General features: G+C 43.5%; 1 long non-coding RNA gene and 1 pseudogene across 1 annotated transcript in view; one reads left to right on the top strand and one right to left on the bottom strand.

Moving 5' to 3' along the window:
- The window catches only part of LOC117975034 (uncharacterized), a 345,337-nt gene that overhangs the window by 38,522 nt on the left and 288,502 nt on the right, over nucleotides 1-18,313 (bottom strand). The window lies entirely within an intron of this gene.
- LOC100986678 (large ribosomal subunit protein eL15-like) lies at nucleotides 15,241-15,852 on the top strand (annotated as a pseudogene).

Raw genomic sequence — 18,313 nt, 5'->3', positions numbered from 1 at the left:
CCTTTGATTCCCTTCTTAAACCAGGGCCACTCCTGTCATGTCATGTGACGCATGCTGCATGGCAGTAGACAGGGAGCAGAGGCTTGTCATATTTCCTGAATGCTTATGACCCCCTGGCCAGCTGGCTGACACTCTGCTGGCTGCCTGGCTGCACTTCAGGCCTGACCCACCGTGGAACTTGTCTGCTACTTGGTTCTACCACGGAAGTTGTCCTGGTATTTGGCTGAGTGGCGTGAGAAGGAGCTGGCAGCCTCTGCCATCTGGAGGAGTGTGTTAAGGATAGGGCTTGACACAAACGCGAGGTCCTAACTCAGATACTCTGGGCTCCAGTTCTACCTACTGACACTGGGAAGCTGTGTGCCTTTGGGAAAAGCACTTTCCCTTTCTGGCTTCACTTGTATTGGCTACAAAATAAAAGCAATGAACAAAGTCATTGGACTTATATTTCCTAGATTCTGTTTTTATTTCCAGATGATTTTGTTTTGGATTAAGTGACGGGTACAATTTAAAAAGGAAAAAGAGGAGGAAGAGAAAGGGGGAGATGAATGCAGAAGGCCTGGGATAAATGATCCTAAGCACCAAAATATGTGTGCATGGGGTGAAAAAAGAGAACATTTTCACCATTATCCTTTTTTTCTTTTTCTTTTCATTACTATCCTGGTCTCAGAAAGTTTTCTGACCTCCCCCTGAGCTAAGCTTGGCCTTGGGTTTGAGGAATCAGGCCTGAATAAAGAGGGCCTATGGTACTGGTGAGTGTTCACCAGGTGAGAGTGGCCTGAGAGGCACGACAATGAGGCAAGGGGACAGAGAACAGGTGCAGAGTTGTGGCAAAGGTGTGGCACCACCGAATGAACAAGGCTGCTAGGGGAGGCTAGGAGGCAGCATCAGTGACATTTTCCAAAGTAGTGGGAGGTGAAGGATGAAGTCCTTTATAGCAGGGTCCCCAGTCTGTGGCCTGTTAGGAACCAGGCCGCACAGCAGGAGATGAGTGGTGAGCAAGCATTACTGCCTGAGCTCTGCCTCCTGTCAGATTCTCATAGGAGCACAAATTCCATTGTGAACTGTGCATGTGAGGGATCTAGGTTACACACTCCTTATGAGAACCTAACTAATGCCTGATGATCTGAGGTGGAGCAGTTTCACCCCAAAACCACCCCCTGCCACCTGGATCCATGGAAAAATTGTCTTCCACTGGTTTGTCTGGGACTGACAAACCAGCCCCCGATGCCTAAAAGGTCGGGGATCACTGCTTTAGAGGGTGTCTTCAGAAGGGAAAATGGGGTAGGGAAGGAGCTATGATGAATATTCAGCCAATTAAATAATGGTAGTTTCAAAGGAGTGATTCTCAACCACTGACAAATGTGCAACATTAGCCCGCTAATGTCTAGTGTAGGACTGAGGGTCTGCTTAATATAATAATCCAAGAAATAATGAAACATGGGGGAAAGTCTGCTTTATTAATTTTCCAGGCCCCAAATAAAAGATGAAAATCAGGAAAGCAAAATTACACTTACATCCCCAAAGGAATGTGCCTCCCCAAAGCTTGGGTTTGTGAAACCCCAAAGCTTGGGTTTTCAGCTGGTAATGACTCCACCTGTAGAGCTTCTAAAAAATACAATGTCTAAGGCTCATGACCTAATGAATCAGAGACAAGGCCTTCCTGGGCATGGACCATAGTTAGCACTGCCTGTTGAGTAAGGGGAACGGGATGCCACCCACTCACTTCTAAAACAGTAGCGAGGACAACTATGGGACATGAAACAGCTGCTTAAGAACCGTGCTCAATCAGGCCAGCTGTTTGTTCTACTAAATGTTAAATATTTGTTGAATAAATATTGCAAGACTAGACTGTGAGTTCCACTAGATTCTGCAATCTTTTAGTGCAGGGACCATGCCTAAGTCATCCTTGTGTCCCTAGTGCCTGGCACACAGTAAATGCCCAATGCATGTTTGTTGAGCATGTAAATAAAGGAGTAAATGAATACATGAATGTAGAATGAGAACTCCTGTTGGAATAGAAAGAGCCCGAGCTTTGACACTGGAAGCCTTCATTCCAATCCTGGTTTTGTATCATTTTAGCACAGCATCTTTGGGCAAGTTGCTTCACCCATTTGAGCCTCAGTTTCCACATCAGAAAAAAACATGGGGACAATACAGTGTGCTTCATGTGGCTAAATGAGTTAATTTATATGAACAGGCATATGTAAGAGTTCAAAGTACTGGATTCAATTAATGTGAATGGGACAGAGTTCCATCTGGGGCTCTGGTGCTAGACACCGGCTCTACTTCCCTGAAGCAGGAGGCCTCTACTTCCCCATCAGCTCCTAGTCTCTTCAGACCCCAGAGCCCAGAGAGATGCAGGAGAGATCAGGGACAGTAGCTGTGAAATAACCTCCCTCCAGTACATCAAAATCCTCACATAGGACCAGACTGACACTGTTTTAATTTTAAGTGACCTTGATAAAAATGGCTCATTTTCCTTTAAATTCATCATCAGACAAAATCGCCTTCTCCCAGAAGCCGTACACCACAAGTTTGGGTTGACACGACATATCAATGTAGCAAGACTACATAATTTAAAGGAGCCCTGTGGCTTTTACATTTGAGGCTGACTGTTTTCCAGCATTTGAGCCAGTGCTCAGAGAACAGCTGGGGGATTAGGTACTAACGAAAAGGAAATGATTTGAAATATCCACGCTACGCTCCCTGCAAATCAGAGTGCTTGTGACTTGGCAAGCTTCATCTTTCCTCCCCACCCCTGCCACCCCCATTGCAATGTGTCTCCATACGGGGCTGTCTGCAGAGCTGCTCTGAGATGTTTACAGCTCTCTCGCTCTTGACTTCCTTGTACGTTTGTGTGATGAAGGTTTGGCTTTGTTGTATCAAGCGAAATCACAGAGCTGGATGTTTCCCTTGTCTGTCTGAGAAATACTGCAAATATTATATTAGGTTGTGCCTTTGTGCCCGATCGTTTATCTCGCCTATAGTTGTACCTTTTGGGGACTATCCTGGGTAGTGGAGACAGAGCGAGGGAAGCAGAGGAGGCTGCAGCGTGTCACCCGGACAAGCCCCCACCTCCGGGCAGAGATGCCTCTGAATTGTTTTAAGTAGAGTCGTCTGGCCTCTGGGGACTTTCTCCAGTGATCAGCTAGATCTACTTGTCCAATCCAGATTAAATCCCCTGAATCAGCCAAAAGGCTTCCTCTCAGCCAAATCGATTCTCCCCATTTTTGTTTTCTAAAGTCCCTGGACTTGTCTTCTTTGGTGTACTCAATCCCAATATCAGTTTTCTTCTTAATTGGCCTTCCCCTTGAGACAATTAGAATGAAAAAAACAAAACAAAACTTGTTTTCTCCCAAATTTCTCAGGGTCATATTGGCTAAGAACAACCTATCTCAGAAGGAAGGTACCTTTCATTCTCCGAGGCTGGTACAAATAATATACAGATAAATAATAAAGATGTCCATGCTGTTAACCTTCATAACCTGCTGGAGTAGGGTTAGGAACTGAGACAAAGACTGCCTGATTAGGATTTGATTCTCGATGATGAGACTGAGCTAAAGCAGGAAGGAAAAATATTCATTCAACAAGCATTTTGAAGCTTCCAGACATTGTGGATTAGTATTGCCTCTGCATCTTCCTCAGTTCTTCATCTCTCCCCATTCTTCTAGTGTCCATAACAGCAGACATGACAACTAAGCAGATAGACTTAGATCTTTTCCAGAAGACTGGGGAGGGGAAGTTGTGAAGACTTACACTTTTTTGGTTGTCGCCCTTATTGCAACTGCTTCTCTAACTAGAGTACTTGTACCCCTGGGGGCATGCAGTGGCAAACTAGGCAGTTTAAAGGTATAGAATAAACAAGTTATATCTTCCTGGGGCATTGATTTTATTTGAAGATTTGGGGTTAAAACATTTTTATATTAAAACAAACATATGTATTATGGAATAGAATGCAGAATTCACGTGAATTCCTGAGATAAAACATAACACTTCAAAGAGATGTGCTGTGGTGGGGCTGCTTCAGGCGCTGCCCCCAGCCTCCCTGGAGGACACTCTCAGGCTCCTCTGCCAGAGGGAACTTTGCTGGGTGGAGACGTTTGAAAAGCTCTGGTATATCCCACCTCCAAGAATGGCCCAGCTTGCAGGCAGAGCAGTGCAGGGTGTCTCCTGAGCTCTGAAACTCATATAGATCATTGTGGGGAGCCCAGAAACCAGGGAATAAAGTAGAATAGGGTGTTCTTAATAGCAGAAAGACCTGGCAGGCTGCCGCAGGACAGCTCCAAGAACTTGCTCCATGTTCGAAGAGGACTAAAATAGCCAATTTCTCCCAGTCATGGGGATGCATCACCTGGGGGCCTGTCATTTCCTTGGAAGAAGTGGAATGGATTATGGTTATCAGGAAAGAAGCAACTAACTCACTTTTATTGCAGGGAAACTTAGTCTCCAGCTGCTCCCAGGGGACAAACGAATTCAAACGCACACCTACACACAGAGGCTCCACACACCTACCTGCTGTCCTCAGAGCCAGCCGGAGAGGGGAAAGAGAGCAAATGTGATTAATGGGGCCACCCCAGGGGACTTGCTGGATGGCAAGCAAACCTGCAGGTACCACGGAGCCAATTTCAGTAACAGGTTTAAGGGATCCCTGAGACAGAAGGAAATGCAGCTGACTCAGCCATTCCAGCCTCCTCTAAGTCCAGAGGGAGCCTTGGGAGGAAAGGAGCTGGAGATTGCTGCAGAGATCAGTGCCAGGGGAAGCTTAACACTCACACCTCCGTTGCAGCGGCAGGGCTGATGGAGGAGATGCAGGCATTGCTAAGGGATGAAGGAACTTATTCCATGCATAGAGGTAACTCTGGTCTCTGTCTTGGCCAGTGTCAAAATGAAACATGATACTAAATATTCCTACAGTGCTTTATAATTTTCAGAGTATTTTCATGAATATTATCTTCTTCATTTTTATAGTAATTTTGTGAAGAGGATAAAAGAGGTTTGGAAAGCTTATTAAGTTTTTTTTTTCTTTTTCTGTTTGTTTTGGCAGGAGGTCATAGAGTCAGGGCTGGAAACATGGACTTGGCCTTGAGGCCAGTGTCCTGTCTCCACTCTTCCATGTCATTACCAGATGCGATGGATTTCTTGGCAGTCAGTGTTGCCAAACATTAAAACCAGGGACCAAGGAGAAGGTGCAGGAGAGAAGGTTCTCTGAAGCTATGAAGAGAATGGCCAGGACCTGCTTCTGTGCTTCCCTCCTTGCTACCTGTGTGGTCTTAGACAAGTTCCTTAACCTCTCTGAGCTTTTGCAAAATAAGGATGACATACATATATCACAAGGATTACTAAAATAGCTTACGTTACATGTTTGGCATGATGTCCAGCACACACTAAGTTATCAATGAAGATGAGTTGTTATTATCACCATTTTTCTTTTTGAAAATAGAAAAGAAATTTTCATTAGCTTAGAGAGGAACCAGAAAATCTCTCCAGCCCCTGGTATGTCAGAGATTTTTCAAAAGACACTATTAATCCAAAGAAGGCAGCAGGGAAAATCTAAACCCCAGAATAATTTGTGAATAAAATCATATTTTATTCACCAAAAAACTTTATATTTACACACATACACACACATGCACACACACACACACATACAGAGTTGACCCTTGAACAATAAGGGCTTGAGCTGTGAGCTGTGTGGGCCCACTTATACATGGATTTTCTTCTGTCTTAGCTACCCTGAGACAGCAAGACAAACGCCTCCTCTTCCTCCTCCTCCTCCTCAGCCTACTCAACATGAAGACATTGAAGATGAAGACCTTTATGATGATCCACTTCCACTTAATGAATAGTAAATACATTTTCTCTTCATTATGATTTTCTTAATAGCATTCTTTCTTTAGCTTACTTTATTGTAAGAATACAGTATATAATACACACACAAAATATGTGCTAACTGACTATGTTATTGGGAAGGCATTCAATCAAGAATAGGCTTTTCATAGTTAAGTTCCGTGAGAGTTAAAAGTTATATGTGGATTTTTGATGGCATATGGAGTTGGTGCCCCAACCTCCGTACTGTTCAATGGTCAACTCTATATATACAAAATATATACATACATATTAAAAACATGTTGGAGATATCGTCTCCGCAGTGCACATTGTGGGCTCCCAGTCACTACAGCTGAACGACAGTGGGGAAGGGAGAGCTTCAGAGAGTCTTCTTGTGTCTCTTGCACAAAATAAGCAGGCAGACTCCAGGGAACTGTGGGGAGGACAGCACCAGCTGGAGGAGGGGGGTCGGGCCTTCAGCCCACCCCTGTCTGGTTGTGGCCTCTTCCGGAGCTCACTTAGCAAAGGTCTATATTGTTTAACTCCAGGACTGCAGCAGGAGTGAACAAGATCCTGTTTGTGACCTTGTACCCCTACTCACGGGGAGGGCCCCCATCTCCGGATGCCCCTTGAAACCTTTGAGAATCATAGTATGTAGGAGACTCACACTGGAACTGGGAACCGACTTCTTTTACAAAGAAAGAAGCAGAGGCTCAGAGAGGCAAGGCAATCTGCCCCGGAGCCACACAGCAATTTCTCATCTTTACCCGACTGTCTGGCATCCATGTGGGCTTCCTGAGGCACTGTCCACAGCTACGGAAAATCACTGCAAGCTGCAGGCGCGGAGCAGGGGGTCGAGCCACATCTGCTGCGCGGTGTCTCCCCGGCTCCAGGCTGAACGCCAGCCGCGGGAAAAGCGTGTCTTCTGAGGCTCCCCGAGTCCTTGACCAGGACTCAGGCACAATGCAAACAGGAGAACAATAGGGAGTGTGTGAGGGAGCCCAGCCGGACAGAGTATTGATCATGTTTAAAAAAAGAAACACACACCGAGGAGCACAGAAAAACCTTACCAACGCACCAGCTGGCTTAGCTAATTAGCGCGGGTGAGCCGTGTCAGCCGCCAGCGCGGAGCCAGGAAGAAAATAATTCGCTCAACAAACAGAACATCTAAGGAGGAACAAAAATAAAACAGCCACTGTCCCCACACCTCTGGAGAATCTGTGCCGTCCAGGGAAGGGGGATGTGATGGGGTGGAGGTGGCGCTGAGAGTGGGATGGAAGTGGGAAGTCAGGAAGAAGGTGGGGAAAATCTAAGCTCGGGGCCAGGGGAAGGGCCAAGGCGGCACCCAGCACTGAGCAAGGTATCATGGTGCCAGGCCTGAGCTGCCCGGCCCCGCCACCGAAGGAACTGTGTCGACCCTCGAAGCACGGGCTCCAAGCCCTCCTCTGTTTTGGGGGTTCTTTAGCACCAGGCACTAAGATTCCTCTTCTGGGGAGTTTACTTACCATGGAGGAAGCAAGGGGGCAGTGCTTGGGCAGAGCCTGCAGGCCTGAGCCCGGGAAGGAGGCCTCACCCACAGCAGGCGAGGCACCGGGAGGTTGTTTGGTCTGTCGCAGATGAGAGGATGTAAAGGAAGTCCCTCAATTTGAATTCGTGTAGCCAGTGCTGAATGCCCATACATGGGCCTGGCCTACAGGCTTCTGCCTGTGAGAGCTGTGGCCCCATGGACTACACCTCCCAGAGGACAAGACTGGTGCATGCTGCCCAGGGAGGGGAGGGACATCGGACAATTTCGGCTCCTCAAATGAGGTGATTCAGGTTATTTGGGTTCCAAGCTACCAAATAGTGCAAAGAGAACAGAGGAAAGGCATGATAGAAGGAAAAGAGGGAAGAAAGGGAAGGAGGAAAGGAAAGAAGGAGGGAGGGAGGGAAGGAGAGACAGAAGGAAGGAGGGAAAGAAGTAGGGAAAGAAGGAAGGAAGCAAGGAAAGAGGGAAGGAAGGAAGTAGGGAGAGAGGAAGGAGGAAGGGAAGGAGGAAAGAAAGGAGGGAAAGAAGGGACGGAAGCAAGGAGGGAATGAAAGAAGGAAAGAGGGAGGGAGGGAGAGAGAGGGAGGGAGGGAGAGAGAGGAAGGGAGGGAGGAAGTGACTTCTTTGCATCATCTATTATACCTCAGTGATCTTCACAGTACCCAGTGGGATTAATATAACCATTCCATTTCCAAAGACAAAGAAATGGGGCACAAATAGGTCACACAGGGAGTAAATAAATGGTGCAGGTGGATTTGATGTAGCGGAATGCCCAAACTCAGGGACTCCTGACTATTCTGTTGGACTCTGCAGACAGGGTGGGTGTAAATGAAGTGAGCGACATTTGTACCCCTACAAAGGGCTGTGCACCCCCCTCTCTGTCAATGCCCCCTCTTCCCTGCTGCTTGGGCTCCATTGCTTTTTTTTTTTTTTTTTCCCACACAGACCAGAAGCCCTCTGATCAGAAAGAAGCCTCACTCGTGAGGTTAATTATCTCTCTATTTCAGGATACTCCCAGGAGGCAATGTGATAGAGTGGAAAGAGTGTTGGGACCAGATTCAAGAGACTGTGCTTGAGCCCAGCTGTCTTACTCCCTACTTATGTGATGTTTAATAAGTCACCCCATCCCTGTGGACCTCAGTTTCATCATCTATACGATGGGAGTTCACTCACAAATTTGCTGTGAAGATCATCTGTGACATTATATATACCAAAATATCAAGTCCTTTTAAAACCATAAAGTACAAGTGTTATTAGGAAGTATCACATTAAAAGAGAATCCCAGAGAGTTCAACATGTTTTTCTCTTCGTATGTTTAAAATTACACAGTGGATAGATCTCTAGTAATGCCATATCCAACATCAGAGCACAAGGATCGGGGGAAATATTAGGGGTCTAAGGCCTTCCCTGGCTTATCAAATCACATTGCCTGGTAATACCCCCCTTTTCTTTCTCCCATGAAGAAGAGGTCCTGAGCATGGGCTATGAATTAGGAGGTCACTTTGTGGAATCTTTTTCTTTAAGTATGGACTTGATCATGTTTGTAAATGTACATGTGAACGTGCCCACATTCATTTCCATCCATTTTTTGCTTTTATGTCTCAGTCAATAGTTTTTGGCAATGCCTTTGCAACACCATGAACTGCAGACAGGAAATAAGACCCATCCATTTGTGCTGGTACAAGCTAAAGATTTTCTATAAAGTGCCCACATTTCCAGGCTGGGGGAATGGATTTCACTACAGGAAAAAAAATATTGTGAGGTGAGAGAAGTGCAGCAAAGGAAAATATTGGCCACTTTAATGATTTACAGAAGCATAAAAAACCTCCTTGCCTGCTGATATTTCATATTTCCCCTTCTGCCAGTAAGGGGGCTGGGGTATGGGGTCTGATTTGAGCTGTTCTATGAGGAAGCACGAGAAAGCCCGGGCTGGCCCCTTCCGGAAGACTCTGTTACCTCCAATGAGGCACTGTCTGACCCAAGGAAAAAGAACTGGCAGTGGGGTTGGGGTTGGGGGAAGGGGTGGAAGCAGGAATAAAGGTGGACACACCTCTCAGGTGGGACTACCCGTTCTGGAGCCCTGGAAGGCTCTAAGAAAGGTTGCTTCCCCATTTACAGATGAGACAACTAAGAGAAGACCAGAGATTTGAAGTGACTTTCCAAAGATCATCTTTCTAGTATGTAGACAAACTGGAACCAGAACGCAGGCCTTCCAGCTGCCAGCCTCAAATCCTTTCTACTATATCCGCTGTTAATATTGTTAGCATTATTGTTGGTATAATTACCATAACAAAAGGACCCTTGAGCACTTTCTATGTGCCAGGAACTGTACTAACAACTTTACATACATCATCATATTTAACTTTCATACTGCTCTACAACATATGTGTTATGATTCCCACTGTAGATGAGAAAACTGGGGCTCAGAGAGATTAAATGACTTACTAAGATCATTGATTTGAACCCAAGTCTGTCTGACTTCAGAATCCATGCCAAAGCCACTTTCCAGTGAGTATTTCTAAAGAGCAGAAAATGTAGGGACATAGAGTAAGAAATGCTACTTCTCAGAGAAGCTGCTCAAACTCACCAACAAAGAAACCCAGTCAAAAACAACTGGCTTGAGCAGTTCAGAGGATGGGGCTTCAGAGCAAAGCCCAGGATGGTTGGATGTAGATGGTAAACAAATGCGAAGCAGCCCCTTTCTTGTACAGTTGTGGTAATTTGAATGGCTTGCAGCAGTGAGTAGTGGGAATTGAGCTATTAATAAAATGAGCCGGCAGAATGATTTACAATCAGACATTAATATGGAGATTTTCATAAACACAATAATTCACACCCAAGCAGAGTCATAAATGTAAAGTTGCATTAACTATTCTAGTTGGCATGGAATGTCACCCGCAGTGTGAAATTGAACATTCCATTGTACCGTAATAATGGACTAATGGAAAAACTTTTCTTAGGGAGAAGGAGGAGGGGAAGGGTGGGGAACTGGGAGACCAGATATTTTCTGTTTCCACCTTGCTTATTCCTAGAAGTCACTATCACAAAGCTCTGCCCTTGCCTTATACTTTTTAAAAAATACACTTTCCGTCTTGCAATCATTTCAGATTTCCATAAAAGTTACAAAGATAGTAAGTAGAGAGAGTATATCTTTCATCCAGTTTGCTCTTTGTTAACATCTTACATACCCATGAAATATTTGTCAAAACTAAAAATTAACATTGGCACAATACTGTCAACTCCAGATTTTATTTGAATTGCATCAGTTTTTCCATTATTGATCATTTTTTTTTCTGTTTAAGGATCCCATCTAGGGTGCCCCGTGGCACCTAGTCATCATGTCTCCTTAGTCGCTGGTCTGTGACAGGTTCTCTGTCTTTCCTTGTTTTTCATGACCTTGGCAGTTTTGAAGGATACTGGTCAGTTATGTTGTGGAATGTCCTTCAATTTGAGTATGTCTGATGTTTTTCTCCTGTTTAAACTGGGATTATGGGCTTGGAGAAAGCCTACCACCGGGCTGAATTGCCCTTCTCATCACACCATATCAGGGGGTGCATTATATCCATGTGACTTATCACTGCTGCTGTTGACCTTCATCACTTGGTTGAAGTAGATAGTGTTTATCAAGTTTCTAAACTGTAAAGTCACTGTTTTTTTGCCCTTTCTGTGTTCTTTCCTGTGGAAGCCAGTCACTAACTCCAACTTATATTGGGTGGGGAGTAGAAAGGAAGGCAGGATTGAGCTCTACTGCATGAGGGGAAGATAGACACATATATTATTTGCCGTCTACTTTTAAAAAAATAATTTTAGATTGATCTGTAAATTTTACTATAAAATGTCCTGTCTTTTAAAGCAGATTATTTTGAACATAATTTGACTTGTTCTAGATCACCTCCTGCCATAAGTAAACTCAAATTCCCCAAACTCTGTGACCTTTTCTCAGTTCTGATCCTCTGTGATCTCTCTGCAGAATTTGACATTGTTGGCCAATCTTTCTCATGGAAAAAAACTCCCCCTACTGCCCCTGCCATTCATTAGTCTCCTCTGCTTTCTTGTCTTCCTTTGTAACTTACTGCCTATCCATATCTATCTCTATTTCCATCTCGATCTCTGTTCCTTTTCTTCCTCCCTCCACCTACCATATGCACTGTCCGGGTTCTCTGTGGTCCTCTCGCACCAATGTTTCCCTTAGCAATCCTTCTCCTTTCTCACCAGTGTTTCCCTTAGCAATCTCATTCATTAGATGGTTTAAATCATCATTATCATCCAGATGACTCTTAGATGGACATCTCCACCTCAGCCTATCTCTATGGCTATAGTGCCTCTATCCAAACTCTCTCCTGGCCACCTCCACATTCTGCTATGCCATAAATGCATCATCTCTCTATTAGTTAGCGTACTGTTTCAGCTGCTTTAACGTAAGCCGAAATAACATGGTCTAAACAATACACAAGGTTTATTTCTTTCTTGTGTGAAAATCTGAGCTGGTAGAGGTCTGAGGGCTATGGGAGTGGGAATAGCTCTGCTAGGGTCCATGCTATCCCAATACCACTGCTTTGGATGTTGCCTTTGCCTACGTGGTGGAATCTGAATCCTGCATGCCACTTTCCTGTACAGACCTTCAGGAACTGGAAAGAAGAATGAAAAACAAGTAGCCTCCCCCCTCCTTTTTTTTTTAAGGAAACAACCTAGAAGTGGTACACATCACTCTGTTCACATCTCATTGATGAAAACTTAATCACATAGCAATACCCAGTTACAAGGGAGCCTGAAAAATAAAGTCTCTAGCTGGGTGGCCAACTATACAACATAGAAGGGAATGAATATTGGGACAATTGACAGTCTCTGAAACCACCATTTTGCTCTATTTCCTGACTCCTGTAACTCCTTTCTTGACCCACTTCTCCTCTAGTCTTCTTAATATGTGCTACTATATTGTTAATATTTATGAATTCTCATTCTAGTAATCATAATTGCAAACTTAGGTATCTTTGATAGCTCCCCTTATTTCACTGTAACAAGTTCCCACATGTTTAAGATTTCCGCTCCCTTCTTACTAACCCTACACCAATTCAGACCTTCATTGCCTCTCATCTGAGGTCTTATGATAATTTTTTCTTTATTTTTTTTCATCAGCCAATGGAAAAAGGAAGAAGTCTTATGATAATTTTATAAATAGTCTTCATGCTTTTAGTCCCTCATTACTCTAAAGCATCTTTAATATGGCTGCTGATTAATCTTAGTCAACACAGCTCAACTCCTCAATCCCATGCATAAGTCCTCAGCGGCTTCTTATCGCCAACTCCATAAAGTTCAAGTTTCTTACCCTAGCCCTAAGCCTTAAGAGACTCTCTGGTCCACCTTCACTCTCTCTGTTTGGTTCTGCATTATATGCATTCTCCCTTCCATGACAATTCCTGACCTAATCTCCCCTCCCTGTTACTTCATCATCATAATTGAATAACAGCTAACAGGTATTGATTGCTTACTTTGAGCCAAACACAGTTATATACATTACTTCATTAAATACTTGCAACAGGAGTGACATCAGCAAGATGGTGGAATAGGACTTTCTGGTGCTCATCCTCTCACAGAAACAGTCTTTAGAAACTATACATGCATGATATGAATAGCTATACATGCATGATACCTTCACAGAGCTAAGGAAAGCAGGTGAGAGATTGCAGCACCTGGGTGCAGCACAGAGATTTTTAAAAGACACACTTGAGAGGGCAGGAAGGATAGTTTCACATTACCTGCATCAACTCCATCTCCAACTTCAGGCAGCACAGAGAGATGCTCTCTGCTTGGGGAAGGAGAGTGAAGCAAGCACATGACTTTGGCTCAGATCCCAATACTGGGCTCACCCATCAAACCAAGCATGAAACAGGTTTCCTTGGCTCTAGATTACAGGCCAGCACCACAGACCAAGCCTCTAGGCCTACTTTTATGCCAGGCCAGCCCCAGCAGCCCCAGGCTGTGGACCAGCTCTCATAGACTCAGCCTTCAGGTTTACCCCAGTGCTGGGCCAGCCCCCAAAGACTCAGGCTCCAGACCTGCCTCAAACTTCAGGTCTGCCCCACTGTCAGGCTGACCCTAGTGGCCCAAGGTTTACATCCCCAGCACCCAGGTCAGCCCCCACAGACCAATACTCCAGGTCAGGGCCCACAGGCCTGGCTTCCAGGACCTCCTCAGGTCCAGGCTGGCCCCTATTGACTCAAGCCCACTGTGTCCCAGGATCAGGTTGGCACTCACAGATTCGGGCTTCAGACTTATCCCCACGGGCTCAGGGTTCAGGTCCATCCCAGCTCCTGGTCAGCCCTGGCAGACTCAGGTTCAAAGCCTGTCCCAGCATCACATCAGCTCCTGTGGACCTAAGCTTCAAATTGGCTCCTGTGGATACAGGTGTTAGGCCCACCCTTATGGACCCAGGCTTCAGGCCAATGACCCAGGCTCCAGGCCCACCCCCAAGCAGACCCAAACTCTAGGACTGCCCTGGTGGATCTAAGTTCCAGGCTCGTCGCCATGGATTCAGGCACCAGACCTGCCCATCTGCTCACTCAGGCATCAGACCAGCCTGCCTAAGCCTCTAGCAGCAAGCTCACCTACAAATCGTGTCAGATGGCTTGCCTAGAATCTCTGGATGAGCTGACTTGTGAAGGTCTTTTCCTGATGACATCAGTTTCTAAAGACTGGAATAAGTGCCTACATTCTCAAATGTGCAAACACCACTGCGTAGCCACAAATATCATGAACAATTGGGTAAACATGACACCACCAAAGAAACAAAATCACCAGTAACTGACTCTAAAGAATGGAGATTTATAGACTTCCTGACAAATAATTCAAAATAACAGTCTTAAAGAAGCCCCATGAGCTATAAGAGAATTCAGAAACAAAAATCAGGAAAACAATATACAAACTAAATGAGAGGTTCAACGAAGGGTACAAACCATGAAAAAGGATCAAAGACAATTCTGGAGCTGTAGAATCCAATGACCGATCTGAAAAATTTTATAGAGAGCTTCAACCACAGATTTGATCAAACAGAAGAAAGAATCAGTGAGCTCAAAGACAAGTCATTTGAAATTGCCCAGAGGAACAAAATGGAAAAGAAAAAGAAAAAGAGTAAAGATAGCCTACAGAAATTTTAGGACACCATCATGTGAACAAATATATGCATGATGAGTATTCATGTGAGGCTTGTCTATCCCTCACAGTACCAAATGATTCCCTGGTTATGATTCTGAAAGCAAGGAATTTAATGCTGACATACATCAGAAGAATATCACTGGTTAGAATGCTGCAGATTACATGTGTTACCTAATGAAAGATGACAAAGCTGCTTATAAGAAACAGTTCTCTCAATACATAAAGAACAACATAACCCCAGACCTGATGGAGGAGTTGTATAAGAAAGCTCTTGCTGCTATATAAAAGAACCCAGTTTATGGGAAGAAGCCCAATAAATAGGCTAAAAAGAAGAGGTGGAACCATCCCAAAATGTCTCTTGCCCAGAAGAAAAATCAGGGACCTCAAAACAAGGCAGGCTTCCTCAGAGCCCAGGAGTGGGCTGCTGAGAGCTAAGTCAAGTAATTTTCTATGAGGATTTTTCAGATAAATACAATAAACTTACTGACCAGGCAGCAAATAAATAAATAAATATGTAAATAGATTTTCACCAAGTCACATAACCAAACTCCCAAAAGTCAAAAACAAAAGAGAATTTTGAAAGAAGCAAGAGGAAAACAAAAATTACATACAAGGGAACGCTCATAAGACTACCTGTGAATTTCTGAGCAGAAACTGCAGACCAGGAGAAAGTGAGATGATATATTCAAAGTACTAAAGGAGACTTTCTGTCTGGTGCCGTCAGGTAAACCAAGATGGGTGCATACAAATACATCCAGGAGCTATGGAAGAGGCAGTCTGATGTCTTGCACTTTCTTCTGAAGGTCGGCTGTTGGCAGTACTGCCAGCTCTCTGCTCTGCACAGGGATCCCCACCCCACCTGGCCTGATAAAGCATGCCAACTGGGCTACAAGGCCAAGCAAAGTTACATTATATATAGGATTTGTATGCGCCATGGTGGCCAAAAATGCCCAGTTCCTAAGGGTGCAACTTATGGCAAGCCTGTCGATCATGATGTTAACCAGCTAGGGTTTGCTTGAAGCCTTCAGTCCACTGCAGAGGAGTAAGCTGGACACCACTGTGGAGCTTTAAGAGTCTTGAATTCTAACTGGGTTGGTGAAGATTCCACATACAAATTTTTGGAGGTTATCCTAATTGATGCATTCCATAAAGCTATCAGAAGAAATCCTGACACCCAGTGAATCACCAAACCAGTTCGCAAGCACAGGGAGATGCATGGGTTGACATCTGCAGGCTGAAAGAGCCATGGCCTTGGAAAGGGCCATAAATTCCACCACGCTCTTGGTGGTTCTCGCTGGGCAACTTGGAGAAGGCACAATACTTTCCAGCTCTACCGTTACCACTAATATAAGTAAAGTTCATAAAATTCCTACATAATAAACAACTTAGGACAGTCATGTCTGTCTACAGGTATTATTTGTCTTTTAAAACTAGTCTGCAGATTGTTTCATGAATGCTTTGTCAAATTATGAAAGTTAAAGTGCAGTAATGTTTGACGATGACTATAAATCATGCTGTATCTTATTTCCAATAAGATAAACTTTTTTTGTCTTTGCTCTATCTTATTAGGAAGTTATATGTCAGTGTTTAAAACATATTGTGTGGTATAATAGGTTTAAAATAAATTCTCTAAAAGAGGAGAAGGAAAAAAAAGTACTAAAGGTAAACAACAACAACAGCCAACAAAGAATACTATATCTGGCAAGGTAGACATTCAGAAATGAAGGAGAGATAAGGACTTTTTCAGACAAACAAAAGCTGTGGGAGTTCATCACCATTAGACCTGTCTTACAAGAAATGCTATAGAGAATGCTCCAAGCTGAATAAAAAAGGATGCTAATTAGTGATACAAAAACACATGAAAGTATAAAACTCAGAGGTAAGTCAATTTCATTGTAATCAATAAATCAAGTTTAATAGGAAAAAATCCTCACAATAATCCCATAATATAAATGATAGTCATAACTGTCATACCAATGAGGAGCAGAGGTTCTGAAGTGTCAATTAAATTATCCCCAATTTTGTGATTAGAATGTGACAGAGCCAAAGTTTGGTCCCAACTTTGTGTGACTCCAGAGCCTGTGTTTTTAGCTCAAAATGACACCATCTTTCATCCTATGTCTTCTCAGATTATTCCTTTATCAGAAATGCACTTTCTTCTCATCAACTCATGGCAAAATCTTAACCATCTTTCAAGATCTGCCTTGCATGCCTCTTCTTCCAGGAAGACTTCCCTAGAACTCTCAGTTGTAATTTATGCCTCTTTCCACTAACTCCCATAGCCACATGTCTGTGCCTTTCTTTCAACACTTAGCATCTTCTACCTCATACTATAATGCCTTGTAGAGATGTATTAATTTCTCTAGACTCAATCATGAACTCAAGAAAGTGAATACTATTGGGGAGTCTAGGTCATGTTTTTGTCCCTGAAGTGAAGCATTTATTACCTGGCCTCAGCCTTCACATCTAAATATAGAAATATAGTATCAAAAATATTTTTCAAATATTACCCCTCTTCTTCATCCATATTACTGCTTCTCTCATTCATGCCCTCAATATGTCTCTCCTGAACAACTGCAATTGTTCCCTAACTTATGTGCCTAATCCATTTTTAAATTCCTCCTCCATAAGGCTTCCAGAGTAATCAATCCCTATTAGTGGCTTCCTCTGGTCAATGTGATGTCCTCTACACATCTTAACCTGGTATAGAAGACTCTCAGTATTGAGGACCATACCTCCCTCTTAAGTATAGCCTGTACTTGTCTTTTTTATGATCTAGAAATATTATCTACACTATGCAAGGTTTCATACTTTCATGCCTTTCTCAGGCTATTCCATCATTCTGAATTGTTTCCCCATCTTTCTTTATCTTCATCAAGACTCATCTTGGGCAAATGACCTTCAAGAAGCATTACCTGAATTCCACTTCCACTTTGGGCTAGCTGCTCTTCTTCTTTTCTCTCATGACATATTAATATCATATCATGCTCAGATGCATATTTTTCTTCACTGTACCATGTTAGTGGAAATTATCTGTGTATGTGTCTGTCTCACTCATCTGTGTGCTCACTTTTTAGGGTTAGGAAACATCCCCAGTTTATCTGTGTCTTCCTTGCACCTAGATTAGTACATATATTGAGTACTCAAACACAGTAGTTTGTTGAATGAACCATAAAAATCAGTTATTGTATTATACCTTAATACAGTGATATCACCAGGGTCTGCTGAAGTTTACATATTGCCTATATTAAATGATTTCATCTTGCTGTTTCCCTGCAGTCTGTTTGCTGTCATGTCACACTGTAGCGAAAATACTTGCCTCTATCAGCTCCTCTTCCAATAGGATTTTATTGAATGTCCTTCTGATACAGGTCCATAGATATAGATCAGAAAATCAACATGGCTACAATAGTATTAGAACAAGACTACAATGATTCTGATGGGATTTCACATGGGCTTCTGTGTCAGTAAATTTTGTGAATTTTATAAATATAGCAGCAACACTTGTTTTGATTGGTTAAATTATTTTGATCCCATTTCTGGTTCTCAGTATGTTCTGGAGAGATGTGGCTCTAGGATTCAGATGACAGACCCAGAGCCAACTGGGATACACCATGCACCATTCTGCTCTTTCTTTGATTATGGTAATTTTAGTTTGACCAGGACTATTTTAGGCACATGCTTTTTGCATTCATGCATTTTATCGCATTTGATCCCCAGAAGATCCCTTTGCAGCTGATCTATTATCTGAATTTTACAGGTAATAGAAGAGACACACAAAGGTTAATGGGCACATCTAAGGTCACA

This window comes from Pan paniscus, chromosome 9, assembly GCF_029289425.2.
Source record: "Pan paniscus chromosome 9, NHGRI_mPanPan1-v2.0_pri, whole genome shotgun sequence".
In the NCBI taxonomy this organism is placed as follows: Eukaryota; Metazoa; Chordata; class Mammalia; order Primates; family Hominidae; genus Pan; species Pan paniscus.
This window is presented reverse-complemented; position numbering and strand designations above follow the sequence as displayed.